Source organism: Ammospiza caudacuta, chromosome 8, assembly GCF_027887145.1.
Source record: "Ammospiza caudacuta isolate bAmmCau1 chromosome 8, bAmmCau1.pri, whole genome shotgun sequence".
NCBI lineage: Eukaryota > Metazoa > Chordata > Aves > Passeriformes > Passerellidae > Ammospiza > Ammospiza caudacuta.
In genome coordinates, this window is record NC_080600.1 from 19593348 (window position 1) to 19610158 (window position 16811).

Consider the following 16811-nt stretch of genomic DNA (forward strand, 5'->3'; position numbering starts at 1 on the left):
AAAATTAAGATTTAAGTGTTTCCCACAACTGGAGAAATACTGGAGAAGTGTTTTATACTTCCACTTTCCTTTACTTCTTTAAGCATTGCAAAAAGGAAAAACAGCAAGAGGTAGACATATTTCTGAGTCTCTGTCTCTGACATTGCAGCAGTTTGAATTTAATGAGGGACGCAAGAATAAGTCATGAAGTTTTGCTGAAAACATGTGAGAAATGACATTCTAATCAAAAATTAGATGGGTACAAAATATTTTAAAAGGGTGCAGATAAGGAGCATAATTAAGGGCCTACTTCCAGTTTACACAGGACTAATTAAGCCCCTGATGTGTAAAAAAAAAAAAAAATTATGGTATTTCAATCTAATAAGATCAAAGCAGGACTCCTGAAAAACATAGAATTAAACCTTTATAAAACAAAGGACTCAATGAATTTTACATAAAGGAGAGAGTGCTCCAGCTCAGTAGACTTGTGGAGAATCCAAATATTTTAAAGACAAGGAGACCTGGCCAAGAAAGTCATTTTCATAAGTTCACAGAGTGAAGTTCGTCCAAGGAAGGGCATGGAGCAGATTCTAAATTACTGCTTTGAATTAATGACGAGTAATGAAGGTCAACTTAATTTGCCAAAGTCTGGAGGCCATTTCAGAAGAGTGGATGTGAGCTGATAGTTAGAATGGGATGGGCTATAAAATGAAAGTAAATGGAATTAAATTAAGGGAGAAGTCAGTTATGTAGCAGAAGGCAGAAGTCACTGGATAGGCCCAAAGAGAATGACAAGGTGTTGAAACTGGCAGATTCACACTAACATTTGGAATACACAGCAGTGAGCCAACATTTGTCAAGGCCAGCAGAGATTGTTTCAGCAGTTGAGCTGAACAGGAATCATGAGCTAAGGCTTCTGTAGATATTTGGTCACATTCAGCCTTGTCCACCTTTTGTCTGATTTGCCTTTGCAGGGACTAGATCTCAGACATAAAGCACAGTATGCATCTCTTCCCAGGGGCACACTGAGTTTGGGAAGACAAGCCACAAGCCTCGGACATTTTAGGGGAACAGCTTCTATGTGGAAATCCCAGATGGCTTGTAATGAGATGGAGGCAGGGAAATGAGAATACCCAGGGGGGAAAGGATGTTCTGGCAGAAATATGAGTGGCTGGATCAGTGAAGGGTACATGTAGCTTTTTTATTGTTTTCAGATGTCACTGTTGGGCTGAGTGAAGTATAGTCCAAGATAAAACCGGCCCCGAAGTCTCTTATGAGTGAAAAAACATTTCAGTGAAGACCAGATAATGCACCACCTGCATCTCTGTCAATAATGCTCTTTAAATTTTGCATGACAGAGCTAGGCAATACAAGCACTAGAAACTCAGTAGTAGGGATGGGGACCATTTCAGAATCCCTCCTTGCTATAAATCTTGCCTTGCTTTCCTGTTTCAGACACCTTCTCCTTGCCTCTTTCCTTGCAGTTTTATTTACAGAAATCATAGAATGAATAGTGGCTTTATCACAGATTGTTTATTCAGGGCTTGTATGAGAATGTAATCCTGGGAATTATGTCTAAGATCTCTAGGGTTGATGTCCTGATTTAAGGAACTTTAATGTTCAGTCTGTTTGCCTCTGCTCCATGCCACCACATGTTACTGACAGTTTACAGTGATGTATGCAAGGATTATGAGTTGCCATTAGAATGGTTATTTAATCATAGGCTGGGGGCTCTGGAAAACAAAAATACAGATTTTCTAGCAGAGGATTGTAGAATAAATTCCAGACTTTGCAAGAACCTTTCTGATTTTGAAGTGTAGCAGTTGCAAAAAAAATTGTCACTCCATAAGGCAGACATCTCTGCAAATGGGATACTATAGTCAAACAGTGGCTTTATGGCTGGCATCAGCAAACTAAAAGCAGGTCCTGTACCTTCCAAAATGTATCAGCTGCAGGATTTGTTGTTCAACCTGCTCTTCCTCACAGAATCTGATCTCATGTACAAAGCCTTACTCTTGGAGTAGTGATAACTCAAACTCCCTTTATTTTCCCTAGTTTATGAAATATTTGAAACCGTGTTTCTAGGACTTAGCAATTGCCCTTTCCCAAAGCACCTACCAGGGCTAAGTACAAAAACAAACCCCTGAAATATCTGAAAGGCCAGATGTGCAAGGGGAGGCTGAAGTCTTTCATTAGCCAAAGTGAAGTTTGAAATAGCTGACAAGCTTAGGACCTCAGAAGCTCCTTCTTACTCTCCCTCTTTGCTGACAGGTATTAGCGCTTCCTATAAGGTTTGTCTTTCTCATATTCTTAGGCAGTCACGTCATAGCAACTCTTAAGGATATTAACTGGAATGTGTGAGTGTGGCCAGCTTGCTCTCCTGGTTGTTTGAGTACTGGGTAATGCCTGCTATAAGGCCTATGACTGCCGTGAGCATTCAACTTAAGTGCTTCATCACAGCTCTAGCTGGTTCCTCCCACTGGCATACCTGAAAACCCAGCTAGGAAATCCTACATTTTAAAATTCAAATCCATCCTCTAAAATAATTCTTTATGATTTGACAACAGGGATGACACACTACAAGGTATGATAGTGATCCATTCTGTTGGCCTGTGTACTAGGGATGAAGGGGACAATCAAAGAAGTTTGCAAATGCATTCCTAGAGGGGAAAGAAATTATGAAAAAAGGCTGCAAAATTAGTAAGAGAGGATGGGCTTGTGGGTTACACGCCACTTGGAGAATTCTTCTTTTCGATATCAGTGAGCTCATATCCAGTACATACAAAGAAAACAAATGTGTTGGATGGGGACCAATAAAAATCAAACTCTAAACAATATAGGAAGACATTTTGAATTTTACAATTTTGAAGAAATGTTGAAGGAAAAAGGAATATTTTTTTTAGAAAATGCATGTACCTATTTTCATAAAACTTTTTTTAAGTCCCCCACAATATAGTTCATTTTAAAATCATTAGCTTTTTTGCAAAAAAAAGACCCAGCAGTATCTTACATATCGGCAAAATATATTTTTTCTTTTTTGTGTCTAGAACCAATAATAGATGAAAGGAGGAAAAGGTGAAGGGAACCTTTTTCAGCAAAAGCAACTCTAGCTAAGCAAAGCTTTCTTGAGAAAGTTTCACTTCCTAAGGTTTTTTGCTATGTTTGCTCATTTAAATGGCCATTGTATTAACCCACTTTTTGAGAGTTTCAAATGTCAGCAATTAACTGATGCCGTTTAGAAAAAGTGGAAGAAAGCAAACTGCCTGGTTCTCATTAATCTAAGCACATCAACAAATTTGCTGCCACAGCCTTGCAATTGCTGTTCCCGCAGTACTACGTGCTTCACGTATCAGCTTGTGCTGGGTTATTGCCAGGGGCCAAGATTCAGTGAAAGTACATGTACGGTGTCTCTGTACTAGAGACTTGGCTGGAGGGGTTCAGCAGGACTCAGTCTCCCTTCATTATCATTCCTTCAGCTGCTGAACCACAGCATTGCCCGTTCCTGCTTGAAGGGGTTTAACTACAAACGCTCTCTAAGAGCACTCTTCTTGCTGCTCTTTTAATACTGCATCCTGAAACAGAGTAGTTTCATTTTCAAGCTATTTAATGGTATATTGTGTGGAAGTCATAATGCACTGAGCTGGCAAATGCAGGCTCTGGAGAGGATGCAGCAATAATTTCTGTCTGTGACTTGGCAGTGACTGGTTAGTGTTTTGTTAAACTCCCTGGGCCACTGAGGAGCTGGAGACACATGGAGCTGCAGGCTCTGGAGTCTTGAGAAATTTGTATTTACCTGATATACTGTCAGTCCTTGGAATGGGGCTTTTGTTTTTGAAATAAACTTCTGCAGCCAAAAGTTTAGGACAGGAGATAGTAATACACTTCAGGAGCTTGGCCTGTATAATCATATTCTTTAATAACAAGGAAAAAAAGTCAGAATTTCACATTAAATAATTCTCAAATTTTTTTTTCAAATTAAATTATTTTCTTGTTCTTTCAAAGCATCATTTTCCATCCAAAACCCCACTATTTTTAAATATTCAACAATATTTAAATAGTCACCATCCAAATCGGGTTTTAATTGGTTTAGGATTAAATGTCTGTTTTGAAGCCTCCAAATTATTATTTGTTTAACTTTTCTAATTCACAAAAAAATCATTTTTTTCCTTTCAGTCTTACTGAAATGAGCCCTCTTGACTTTCCAAATTTGCCAATGAAACACAAAAACTAATTATTCATTGAGTTCCAATGAACACCTTTCATAAAACTTCCGAATCATGCAAACGAATCACCTTCTGAGAAATAGTTATAGGTCATTTTATGGTAGAAACTTGAAATATGACTCAATGACTCTCACTTGCACACTATAACCTCCTCACTCACCTGATTATTTAGCCTTTTGCCCTGTCTGTGGTTTTGAGCTCATTGCCATCCTCCTTCATACCACCATCAATCTTCTCTCGTTTTCTTTTGCTTGCAAAAATTGTTCTTTATCTTTTGAGATATCAAATGCTGCCATCCTGTGAGGCAAATGCAACTGAGACAGAAATGGTTACATGACTTGGTTCATGAAGTTCCTTGTAAAACCTGTTACTACTCAGATGGTGTCAGCAGAAAGGACAAGGAGCAGCCACCCATCCCTGGGGTACCCTGGCACCCCCAGGTAGCACCAAAGCAGGGATAGCAGGGAGAGCAGGCCTGGCCTGTTGCTCAGTATCTCTAGCAGGGCAAAAGTTCTTTTTGGCAAAAGGTGGAGGAATTTTCTTCACAGAGGCCTGTCCTTGCAGGTGAACCCCTCGGGAAAACAAACACCAAGAAACAAACCAGAACTGAGACACACAAGGTCAAACTGAGGGACAGAGGCAGAGGAGGGAAACAAAGAAGCTTTGATTTCCCCTTCCTTTTGCACCCATCCCAATCTCTTAATTTCCCTCTTCTCTGTACCCTGCGACTGCAAACGCTGCTGCCAGTGAGTGTGGTGGGAAGCAAGGGCTGCCAGCTTCCTCTTCACTGTCAATCAACACCCTCCTGAAGTGAATCACTGTCAGTCCCTCCCCAGCAGCCTCTCTGAGGGACCCTGGCTTCATTCACCCTCATGCTGCCAGGCTTTCCAGCTGACCTTGAATGGGAACACCCCTGCTTCTTGCTTTAGTATAGCTGCTTGCAATTTGCACAAGAAATGTTCTCTTTCTTGCACTTCTCACTCATGCATAGGACCAGTGAGGCTTTGGGGTGGTATCCCAGGTACCCCAGCTGGGCACAGGTCCTTCCCTTTGCACTAAAATGGACAGCAGCCATCTGCACACTCTTTACATGGTAATCCATTTGCCCAGCACTTTCAGGGATTAACTGCATTTTTAGTTAACCTGCATTTGCTGTTACTTGGATTCACTAAAATAAGTGCCCACAGTTTCTTCAAGGCTTTTCCTCACCCAGTTTAATAACAAATGTCATAAAGGCCATATCTAGCCTGTACACTCTAGCTGTTTAAATGTCTACCATAATTGTCCATGTCATTGTTGGACATTTTCTCCCCTTGATGGGTGGAAGTTTTCTACAGGAGTGTATGCCTTCAGCAACTATCATTCATTTAGCAGGAAAGGGAAGGCAAATGATAAGGGATTTTGTTGTCAAGGCCAGATTGATTCTTCAATTCCAATGCCACCAAGACCTCCAGTCCTTGCAGATCAACCAGCAGCAGAGCTTAGCCAATGGCACCTTATCCTCTGAGTTGCACTTCAGAAGCCCAGACAACTGACATGCCTTAGTGGTAAGTCATGTTTCATGTGACTTGATTTCTGATGAAGATATGACAAAAATCTTGTACTCTTGAAACTGCAGGCAGCTCCAATTTCCATTGGGAATTCTCAACCTTCAAGAGGAAATTCTCCTCGGGGAGCAATGCTGTTTACCAACCAACAGGGCCACCTCTGCTGTTACATTGTGGGCACACATTGAGTGCAGGCACTGTGGTGCTGCTTTTGAGCTGCTAAAAGATTCCTCTTGTGACAGTGACCTTACATAAAGCAGCACTAAGCCTTCCCTTCCAAGGGAAGACTTGGCCTTCTGTTGGAGGTGTGCTACTGCCAGATCTCAGTTCTTATCTCTTAAGCTAAAGTAGCTATCACACTCCCACCTCATTTCCCTCATGCAAGCCCAAACCACCACCTTTTAATTGATTAAACTCATGGGATTTTACTATATAAATTATTGTGACCCAAGTGAGAAGACACTGCATAGTGCATGAACTGTCCCATCACAGAGAGAAGGAAGGCTCCCTGTCATGTGGTGTGGTTTCACTGACAGCCTGATCCCGTGGAAGAGCAACTTGTACCAGAATGGGCAGGATCATTTCCTGCCCTCCCAAATACCCAGCCAGGTAGCCCAGTGCCTCTCTCCCCCTTGTTGTGGCATTAGCCTTTGTGCAGCTGCGTAAGATAAATCCTTTCTTTGCTCCAGTTCATGCCACTGCCAAATTAGTCCCAGTGCCACCACAACAGAGTGGTGGTACAGCTGGAGACCAGAGAAACAGTCTGGATGGTGCTGCCTTTCCTTGATAATGCTGACTGAGATCAGGTAAAGCAGATCATGAAAACATGTTGTAAAATACTAACTAGCACAAAACACTCCTGTCAGTCAGGACAATTCCTCAAGGCTTTCTCCTAAACCACATACATTTTGTTTGTGTTAAAATCTTTCTGAGTCTTGACTCTCCAGCACACTGTAAATAGTACATCTAATATACAGTGAAGATAATTAAATCCTAAACATGTAGTCTATTAAATGGCTTGACACACAAGTGTGATATGGCACACACTTGTGAGCAGTGTCACTTCAGGGAATACATGGATGGAATGAGTCTTTGAAACTGAAATTATTTCTGCACAATTGTCTGGTGTGGCACTTGAGATCTACTCAGCTTTGACTTCAAAGGTCCTCTAGGCAATGACTGCCATCATAAAGTTTTCTGGCAAAATGATAATTTTGCTCTGATAGAAAGGGCTGAAGGAGGGGCTGTGAAAAATATCAGAACTATTTAATGTGAACAGAGAAATGTCTTCCAGAAACACACAGTTCACTACAGAGACAGACAGACATATCAAGTGAATGTGATGGGGTTAAAGCAGGGCTCACCTCTCTCTCCAAAGAAAAAGCCAAATCTGGGCATGTTGGGAACCTCAAGAGGGAGGTCAGGGAAAAGGAGCTCTGGGTGCCCAGAATTTCACTCTAGTTGTTCTTTGTTTATAAGGTAAATCCTGTTGGATCAGCCATAGCCATAGGAATGATGGAGATGTGAGGAACTCTGATGTTCGTCTCTGTGAACAGCATATGCTGCTTTGGCTGTTTGCCACAAGATACTTGTTTCTGGAATGAATGGATCTGGGCTCCAGAAATATCCTGTCTGTCCCCACACCATTCTCCATCAGCCATGCCTGAGTGTTGTAAGGTATTTAAACTCAAAGATCAAGTGTTAGTTACAGTCTGACGTTCTGGCAGGGGGACAGCCAGCCCTTACCCCAGGGCAGCCATCAAGTGCCCTCACCAAAGGGCCTCACACTTGTGGAGTGAGGATGTTCCAGTACCACCCCCAGCCAGATAAGCAGTTTGGATACAACCCCCCACTTTTGGAGGCTGAGAGGTTCTCACAGGAGTGTCCTTGGGCCCATTTGATTTACTAACAGAGACAGAGCAAGATTTAGCCCCAAGGAAAGGGTGCAAAGGGAACTTTTCATGCAAGCTTTCTGAGCGATGTTCCTGTAACTCTGGCGGTTGGAACCCTGAGACTTTATAAGGAACTCACGAGGCTTTCCCCTTCTAGGAAGAACATACCTTTTACCTTAAAGAGTGGGCCTCAAATCTTAAAAGCATTTTTAGTTTTTCCTCTAAAATACACCCACACCTTCAAGAAGCATTTGGACAACCTCTCAGGCACATGGTATGATGTGGGGTTGTGCAGTACAGGACAGGAATTGGACTTTGATGATCCTTGTGGGTCCCTTCCAGCTCAGGATATTCTATGATTCTATGATATTTATCCTTCACATCTATGGTGTTGTCATCTTCTCATTAGGACTGGGTTTGTAATCTTTTCTCTGGTCCTTGTAAGTGGGGTGCAACAAGAAACAACTGCTGACCACTATAACTTGACAGCCCCAAAGAAAAGAGAAGATAAAAAGAGATGGGCAGTGAATCTAAGCCTAATTTCTCTAAATTTAGCATCCCTCCAAAATATTCAAGCATGGCCAATTAGGTAAAAACTCTGGTGTAAATGTGTAATGAAAAAAATAACTTAGAAGTAAAAAAATGAGTTGAGTGTGCAATAATGTCCTTATCAGGCCTCCTTGATAGATGAACAGGGCAATCTATATCTTTGGCCTTTCCCCTTTGGCAAGAGTGTTATGTGTTATCATGCAGTATATTCTTAGAAAAGCCTCTGCCATACCTTCCTGAAGAATTCATTTCCCGCAAGCCTCCCCCTTTTCAGTTTGAGAACTGTGGGTTTGTACAAAGCGTCACTGTAAAATAGGTCTACCACAGCCAAATGTCACTTGACATGCTACATTCTCAGAACCAGCAATACCGTGCCCTTGGCAGGAATGATGAAATATCGAGGGTAACTATGAAATGCGTGTGAGCCAGATGAGTCTTTCCTTTCGTATCCTCCTCAGCACCAGTGCTTTCTGCTTTAGTTTGGAATGGCTACGTGGCTGGATGCCCCTCTCAGGTGTCCTCCAGAAGGGAATGTGCTCTCTGCTTGTTTTACTCAGTGTTGCTCACAGTTGTGCTGGACACAGAGCTGGGCACCAGAGCTGAAAGCTCAGTGCCCTTCTGCAGGTCACAGAATATTGGCACTGGGGTCCAGTCACAGAGATTTGCACAGCCCCAGACAAAGCCCACAAGGCATATCATGGCAGGAGCTGCATGGGATAGGGAAAAGGTACTATCAGTGTCGTGGAGCTCCAGCCCAAAGCTCGAACAAATCCAATACGTCAAGTTCATTTCTCACTGGTCACTACACCATTCCCCAGTCAGCAGGTGAGGCATGGAGAGTGGAGCATCCTGGCACGTGTTCCGGTGGGAGCACCACACAGGAAAACAATAGTGGCTTTGTGCCTTGGCCAGTTTTGTGCAGAGCCCAATTCTTCTGCCAGGGAACATTTCGTCATTGCTCAGAGCTGATGTCTCCATAATTTAAGAGGCTGAAGGCACACTGCACAAGAATGTGAGGTGAAAACCCAAAGTTTATCAGTAGTTTGGGAGCTCATGGGAAATGTAGGGAATATTTCCTGCTGTCCTAGGATGGAGTCATTCTTTGTCTTACAGAGTCTTAAACTGGGAAGCAGAAGTGTAGACCTGGAATAGTTGACTAAATTGAGTAAAGCTTATTTCTGGGGTTTGTATTATCAGGCTTTTTCTTTCAATTGAGACAAGTGAGCACTACGGAATGAACAGAGTTGTGAGAACTGTAGTGAACCTTCTGAAGCCTCCAGTTACCTCATTTGGCCTTCATATAAAGAATGAGCAAACAGACCCCTGACCTCTTTCTCTCCTCCCCACATCCTCTTATGTGGGAACTATCCAAGCCAGTCCTGGGAGACTTCTAGTACTCCGCATTGATGTCACTGCTTTCAAGAACATTTGTTACTTTTGGAAATGCCTCAAATTCCTCTGGACCCTGGGGAAAGGCTGAATGGGATCTTAGCTGAAGAGGCACCTCCCAGCTCCTTTTCCCACATGCAGTTTTCCTCAGCTCAGCTCACAAAGCGCCCGTGTTGCACAGAGGACTGCAGCCCCTTGTGTGCAACAGCTCATCAGAGTAGGTGGTTTTCCGAAAGGGACACACAGCTTTACCTCCAGCTACCCAACTTAGCCTTCTTCTGCTTGCCATAGTGCAGCTGGATGCATGAACCAAAGCTGAGGCGAGGCACATCCCAGAATCTGTGGGGTGCTGCTAGCTAGCTCCCTGTAGGCCTGTAAAGGCAGGAGAATTTTGATCTACGTGGATCAGCAGGTAGAGAAACACTGCTTCTTGAGATACCAGGACTGCCCCCTCCGTAGCTGCCCTCCTGTCCCCAAGAGCTTGTGGCAGAAGGGCTGTGAATCAGTGTGAATGTGAAGAGAGCCAGAATGAACTCTCGGCTGCGCAGGGGGACGGTGCGATTTGCAGACTCTTGGTGCAAAACAGCAGCTCATGGCTTTCTGCAGAGGCCTCGGCGTGGCCGGAGCAGCGGGGACCTGCGGGGCCGGGGCGAGAGGAGCGGCCGCAGCGGCGGGCGGCGGCCGCGGGGGGGCGCTGGCGTTCGGTGCCAGGGCCGCGGGCAGGGAGAGCGCGGCCCCGCCCGGCCCCGCCCGCGCTCCCGCCCCGAGCGGCACCAGCCCGGGCACGCACCGGCACGGCTCGGCACGGCACGGCACGGCATGGCACGGCACCAGCCCGGGCACGCACCGGCACGGCTCGGCACGGCACGGCACGGCATGGCACGGCACCAGCCCGGGCACGCACCGGCACGGCTCGGCACGGCTCGGCATGGCACGGCACGGCACCAGCCCGGGCACGGCACGGCACGGCACCAGCCCGGGCACACACCGGCACGGCACAGCACGGCACGGCTCGGCACGGCACGGCACGGCACCAGCCCGGGCACGGCACGGCACAGCACGGCACGGCTCGGAGTGCGTCTGTGCACCCCCAGAGGGGGAGTGGTCGGCGTGTGTGAGCTCTGGGCCGTGCATTCCTCAGCCTCTTGTCACTGACTGCCGCCGCAGCTCGGGAGCAGGAGATGACAGTGTGAATGCAGCTTGCTGTAAATTGTGGATGCTGCTGAAGCCCACTGCTATTCCATCAGCACACCCACAAGCAGACCTACAGCAAATAGCAGCGTACTTAATCCACATTCGTTTATTTAATGTCCATGACCCAAAAGCTCCTGTGCAAGAATAAAGATGACTTTTTTTTTTCTTCCCTCCCTCCCCCAGGAATTGGGGTAATGTGTTGTACAAATGCTACAAGTTTAAAGGCAGAGAAATGGTACACAGAATTTTCAAATATCATTTCAGTAATTTAAAATAACTCTGTCTTGCACACTTGTATCACTTGCACTTAGTAAAGCAATTGAGTTTCCAATTATTGGGCACGCAGTGATCTATTTTCTTTTTTCTATAAATGTTGCCATTTTATTCTGAAGGCAGTAAAGGCATAGGTGTGCATTACATTTCAGGATCATATTCTGTATTTTCTCATTTCCTCTTTTAGTATTAGATGCTCCTTTTAATTCCTGATTAATTTATTTCCTTCTGGGACTTTTTATTTATCTCCTTCTAGCTCATGCCTATGTGTTCAAGGGGAAAAGCTGAAATTCTATGCAGACAAGTAAAAACTGAAACACCAAAGAGCTGTTGCTTGTGCCTTGCCCACTGTGACTACTTCAGGCAACACCTCAGGCCCATTTGGGTGTTTGTAGATCTTAGGGGGTTGCTGGGCTTGGCTGAGCAGCGTACCCCCATCCCCAAATGACCATGTAAGAGTTGCTGTACCAGTGACATGGTTAACTGAGCAGTCATAGTACAGACACATTTTGTGAGGCCACTTGAGCTAAGTAGCTCTCTGGCAGCTGTCTGCTTCTGTCGAGCTCTGCATACTGTAAAGCCTTTTAATTCCTTTTCTCTTAGCAAGCACTCAACCCCACAGAGTTTTTCTTCTAAATTCCTTTAACTGTGTCAAAGAATAAAGAAGTCTGCAGATGAAGGATTTCTCTTCTAATCTGAATTCTCTGCACCAGCTTGAGTAGTCTTGCTTGGAGAAGCAGCAAGCAGTTTTCTACCCACCTGTGAGGGAACACCGGCTCTGCTGCAGACAGATGTCAGCAGTCATAGCTTGCTACTCCCTGCCCAGATCACTTTCCCTTGCCAGCTGATTTTCTGGACTTAGGATTTCTGACGGAGTACCCAGCTCAAACTGAAGATGAACCAAAGAGAAGGCAGAGTGGAGCAAGAGGTGGGAAGGTCTTTTCCTGGGAACTGCCTAAGGCAGTCTGCTAGCCAGTGCAAATGTCTGTATTCCAGGCAGTTCTCCAGAGCCCCCTCAAATCATCAGAGAGCAATCATCTGTTTACTGATGTCAGATGTTAGATGAAATGAACCTGGTTTCCTTAGGCTCTCTCATAGACCATTAATAAACTCGCTGTAGTGCCAAGTATAGATCTACATAAATTACTAAAAATTAGTGAAATGCAGGTTATTTTAACATGTGGTCTGGCAACTGGCAGTTGTGCCATTTTTGTGATTGAACAAAACAACCAGGAAAATGGGAAAATGTGAAAATGTGTCTTTATATCATCCTGATACGAAACAGGATCACCCTGATAGGAATGAAAGAGTTGAGTTCAGAGATATCACAGAATCATAGAGTAGTTTGGGTTGAAAGGGACATTTAAAGATCTCTAGACTAACCCTTGTGCAATGAGCAGGGAGATCTTTAACTAGAACAGGTTGCCCAGAGCCCTGTCCCACCTGACCTTGGATGTTTCCAGAACTGGGACATCTCCTCTCTCTCTGGACAGCCTTCCACTGTTTCACTACCCTCATTGTCAAAAATTTATTCCTTATATCTAGTCTAAATCTGCCTTCATTTAGTTTGAAACAATTGCCTCTTGTCCTATTGCATCAGATCCTGCTAAAATATCTGTCCCCATTTTTCTGGTAGGGCCCCTTTAAGGCTGCAATAGCGTGGCCCAGGAGCCTGCACTTCTCCAGGCCGAACAACTCCAGCTCTCTCAGCCTGTCCTCATAGGAGAGGTGTTCATCCTTCTGATCATTTTTGTGGCCCTCCTCTGGATGTTCTCCACCAGGTCCATCCCTTTCCTGTGTCAAGGACACAGTACTCCAGGTGGGACCCCATAAAAGCAATGTAGAGGGGCAGAATCCCCTCCCTCATTCTGCTGTCTTCACTGCTTTGGATGCAGCCCAGGACAGGACTGGCTTTCTGGGCTGGGAGCACATGGCTCATGTCCAGCCTCTCATCCAGCAGCACCCCAAGTCCTTCTCAGCAGGGCTGCTTTTAGTCTGTTTGTGCCCCATCCTGGATTATAACAGGGATTGCCCTGACCCAGGTACAGCACCTTGCACTTGGTCTTATTAAAACTTATGAGATTCCCATGGACCCACTTCTCAAGCTTGTCCAGGACCCTCTGGATGCCATCCCATCCATCAGGTGTGCCAACAGGACCACTCAGTTTGGTGGTGTCTGCAAACTTGCCAAGGGTGCACCCAATTGCACTGTCCATTGTAACTGAGGAAGATGTGCAACAGTACAGGCCCCAGCACAGACCCAAGGGACACCATTTGTCATGATGTCCATCTGAGTATTGAGCCATTGATCTCTACCCTCTGGATTCCATTGACCAACCAATTCCTCATCCATTGATCAGTTCACCCATCAAATCCATCTCTCTCCAATGTAGACTATGTCAAAGGCCTTATAGAAGTTCAGATAGATGACATCTGTAGCTTTTCCCCTGTACCCTGATGTAGTCACTCCATGACAGAAGGACATTAGGTTGTCTTTGTTGATCTGTTCCATGATTTTCGCATGCACTGAGGTGAGTTTGACAGCTCAGTAGATCCCATGGTCCTCCTTTCTATGCTTCTTAAAAATGGGTGCAGTATTTCCCTTTTTGCAGTTACCTAGGACTTCATTTGACTGCCATGTCTTTGCAAATATCCCAGAGAATGGCTTGGCAACTACATCAGCCAATTCCCTGGGACTCTGGGACGCATCTCATCAGGTGGCCTAAATGGTCACAAATGTGATCTTCTCTTACAGTGGGAGGCACTTTGCTCCCCCAGTCTGCCTGCCATGCAGTCCACCCACTCGAGATGTGGGAAGAGAGCTTTCCAGTGGACACTGAGGCAAAAAAAGTTTTTGAGTAGCTCAGCCTTCTCCTCTTCCATTGTTACCAGTTTGCCAGGGGCCAGTGTGCACTTTCTTTGACATTCATGGAGATTTGGCATCAAATCAGGGCTGAACTATTTCTAAGGCAAACTATTAATGAATACAAAGTGCCCAGGTGTAGAAGACAGCTATTACATTTATATTACGTGATGAAATTAGTATAATGAAATTTAGAAACAAATAAATACACTATCTCCCATGAATTTTATGAAGTGCTCCTTCACTGAGGACCCTTTCCCTCTTTTCCTTTTTTCCCACATCTAATTTTCCAAATCTTCCACCAGGGTGTTACTTTATTGTGCACCAGAGGAGGGAGATACATATCCACAAACCTTCTGAGAAATAAATTTAGAAGAAATACAAAACAACAAGCAAGTCTTTCTGCACCACTCTCTGTGTGAAGAGATTGTTTAGTCTCACACCTGTTAAATGGCTTAGTTAGGGATTAAAGTAGTGCTAGCTACTGAAAATATAGTGAGCCATATAGTGATCATCACATGGTCTTCAGGTGCTGCAATGCATGAGTGTATCTGTGGGAATCAGAGCCCACTGAGTGTCACACACAAATGACAATCAATGCTGTTCTAAGTCCATCTTTTTAATTGCTTTGCTGGCAGATGGATTCTGCACAGTCTCATTTTCTCACTGCAGGCTGCCTTTGTTTTTTCGCACTTTCTAATCAGATAATTCAGTATGGTTTGCCGACACATCACTCTGCAGAGACATATACAGCACTAAAAAGGTCTCACAGGTTTTTTTTCTGCAGCGTTGGAGTTGCTCTGTTCTGGTGACTTAACCCTTCAAAACCTAAAACATTTCAATAGAAAAGGAAACAGGTTTTACATATGTGAGGCTTGCCATGTTGTTTTTGAGATAATGGAGTCATTTCCACTTTCTCTCCATTCTCCTTGTTTGAAAGTCATAAAAAGTTGACTGTCAGTCTCTTCATTTACATTAGAGACTCAAGCTTCAAGCTATCTCCTGAAATTCTTTTCCAGTAAGAGCATCTGAAAAGTTTTTGCAAAATTATTTGCTTTATTTATCTAGGAAAAGATAAGATGACCTCACATTTTGACTCCTTCCAAGTATATGGAGAAGTCAAAGGCTTTTAAAAGAACCCATGTCCTAAAAACTTAATGGATTATTTAGGTGGCATGCATAGTTCAGCCTTGTAGTGCCTACAATGGTCTCTGTACATCTGATGGCTCAGGAGTTCCTGATTTATTTAAGCTGCTTTCAGGTACTTGACTCTGGAGAATAGAGATCTCACATTGATTTTGTTCCTTCAGAGTACCAGATCTCTTGAAGAGCTTCTGTTTGTCCTTTTTTCTTGTAAGAACAGAAGTTTGTTCTGATGTGCCACTGTTCTTTGTCTCACTCTTCACAGCGAGACTTCGAGACTTCACCTTCTCATGATACAGGCTGTTGCCCAGTGGATGGCTAAATTTCTTCTGAGGTTTTGAAGGAATGCTTCCTCCCATGGTTGTCCCCTCTGTGCACAGAACTTGCCAAGCCATATCAAGAGGGCTCTGTTTCAGTTGCAAAGATCTCTGATTAGGGGCAAAAGAACCCTTACACAGCCTCTGTGTATTTTTGTATTAGTTCTTCAAAGAAACTTCCATGTTGCCATACTATTTCCCTTGGGGATGGGACTCCTGCTATAATGTGGAGATATCTCTTCCTCCATGTCAGCAGTGAGATTCCATATTTATTAAAGAAATACCAGCACATGCTGACATTGCAAAGAGGGCATAGTACTTGTGGTTTCGTTCAGCATCACTGTAAGCAATTTCCCTATTCTGTCAGTTGATATTTGTGAGTGCAGCTGGAACCTGGAGGCCAATGGGCTGGAGATGACAAATTTGTTTTGATCCAAGGAAGGGAGGGTTTTTGAAATCAAAGTAATTGGTGTTGAAATCTAAATTAAAATGACTGAATTGCCAAGGCTTCCTCAGTACAGAAAGAGGTTAATTAGGCCGCCATACTTCTCCTGAGGTGTCCTTGCTTTGAGAGAATAACAACATGAGCTGGAGTCCACATACATAATGCCATTAGGTTTATTGCTCTGCTTTTACAGCTTGCAGTAAAGAGAACTGTTGCAATTAATGAATGAAGTGGATACAATGCTGCAGCCAAGATCTGGGTGAGGCATAAAATGCAGAGCCTACTTCTGCCAGTCACATACTGGCAGGAGAAAGCACCGTAGTTTGTCAGGAAAGGAAAATGGGATCAGCTCGTCCTGAAAAGAAATCTCTCCCTCACATGTATTTGACAGCATCCTACTAAAACTCTCCAGGAATGATAGCTGGGAGCAGAGAGGAAGTTAATGAAGGCTCAGAGGAAGAAAAAGACCATTCAACCAATTAGCCAGAAACTGGAGACACTCCTCTGCAGATTGCTGGCTGCAGCAGGCAGTTTATATGTGGTGTTATGAAACAAAAAAATGTTTCCAGTTCCAAATTTCATGCTCTTGCACCAGTGTAAATCCCAAACAGTCACTGCTGACTGTTCACTGTTGTGTAGCGGAGAGATGTAGATTGTGTTCCTCTTCTCAAGCATTAAACTGGTGTTTGACTGAAAACAAAGCCAGCTAACCCCAACAGGTAGTAACAATATATATTCTCTTTTCATTCCTTTCTCACTGGTTGTACACCCAATTTAAAAGCAAGCAGCTACATATGCCAATCACATTACAATTCCTTACATTTTCTTGTATTCTATTTCCCAGTCAATCAGCTGTCATCTGTTTTGTCTTTACCCTCTAAACTCTTGAGGGCATGGAATTTCTCTTTTCAGTTTGTACAGCATGGAAAAAAGTTGATCTTTGATTATTACTGTCATATAAATGTGTATTTGTGATCACAGTGATTGCAATTGCATA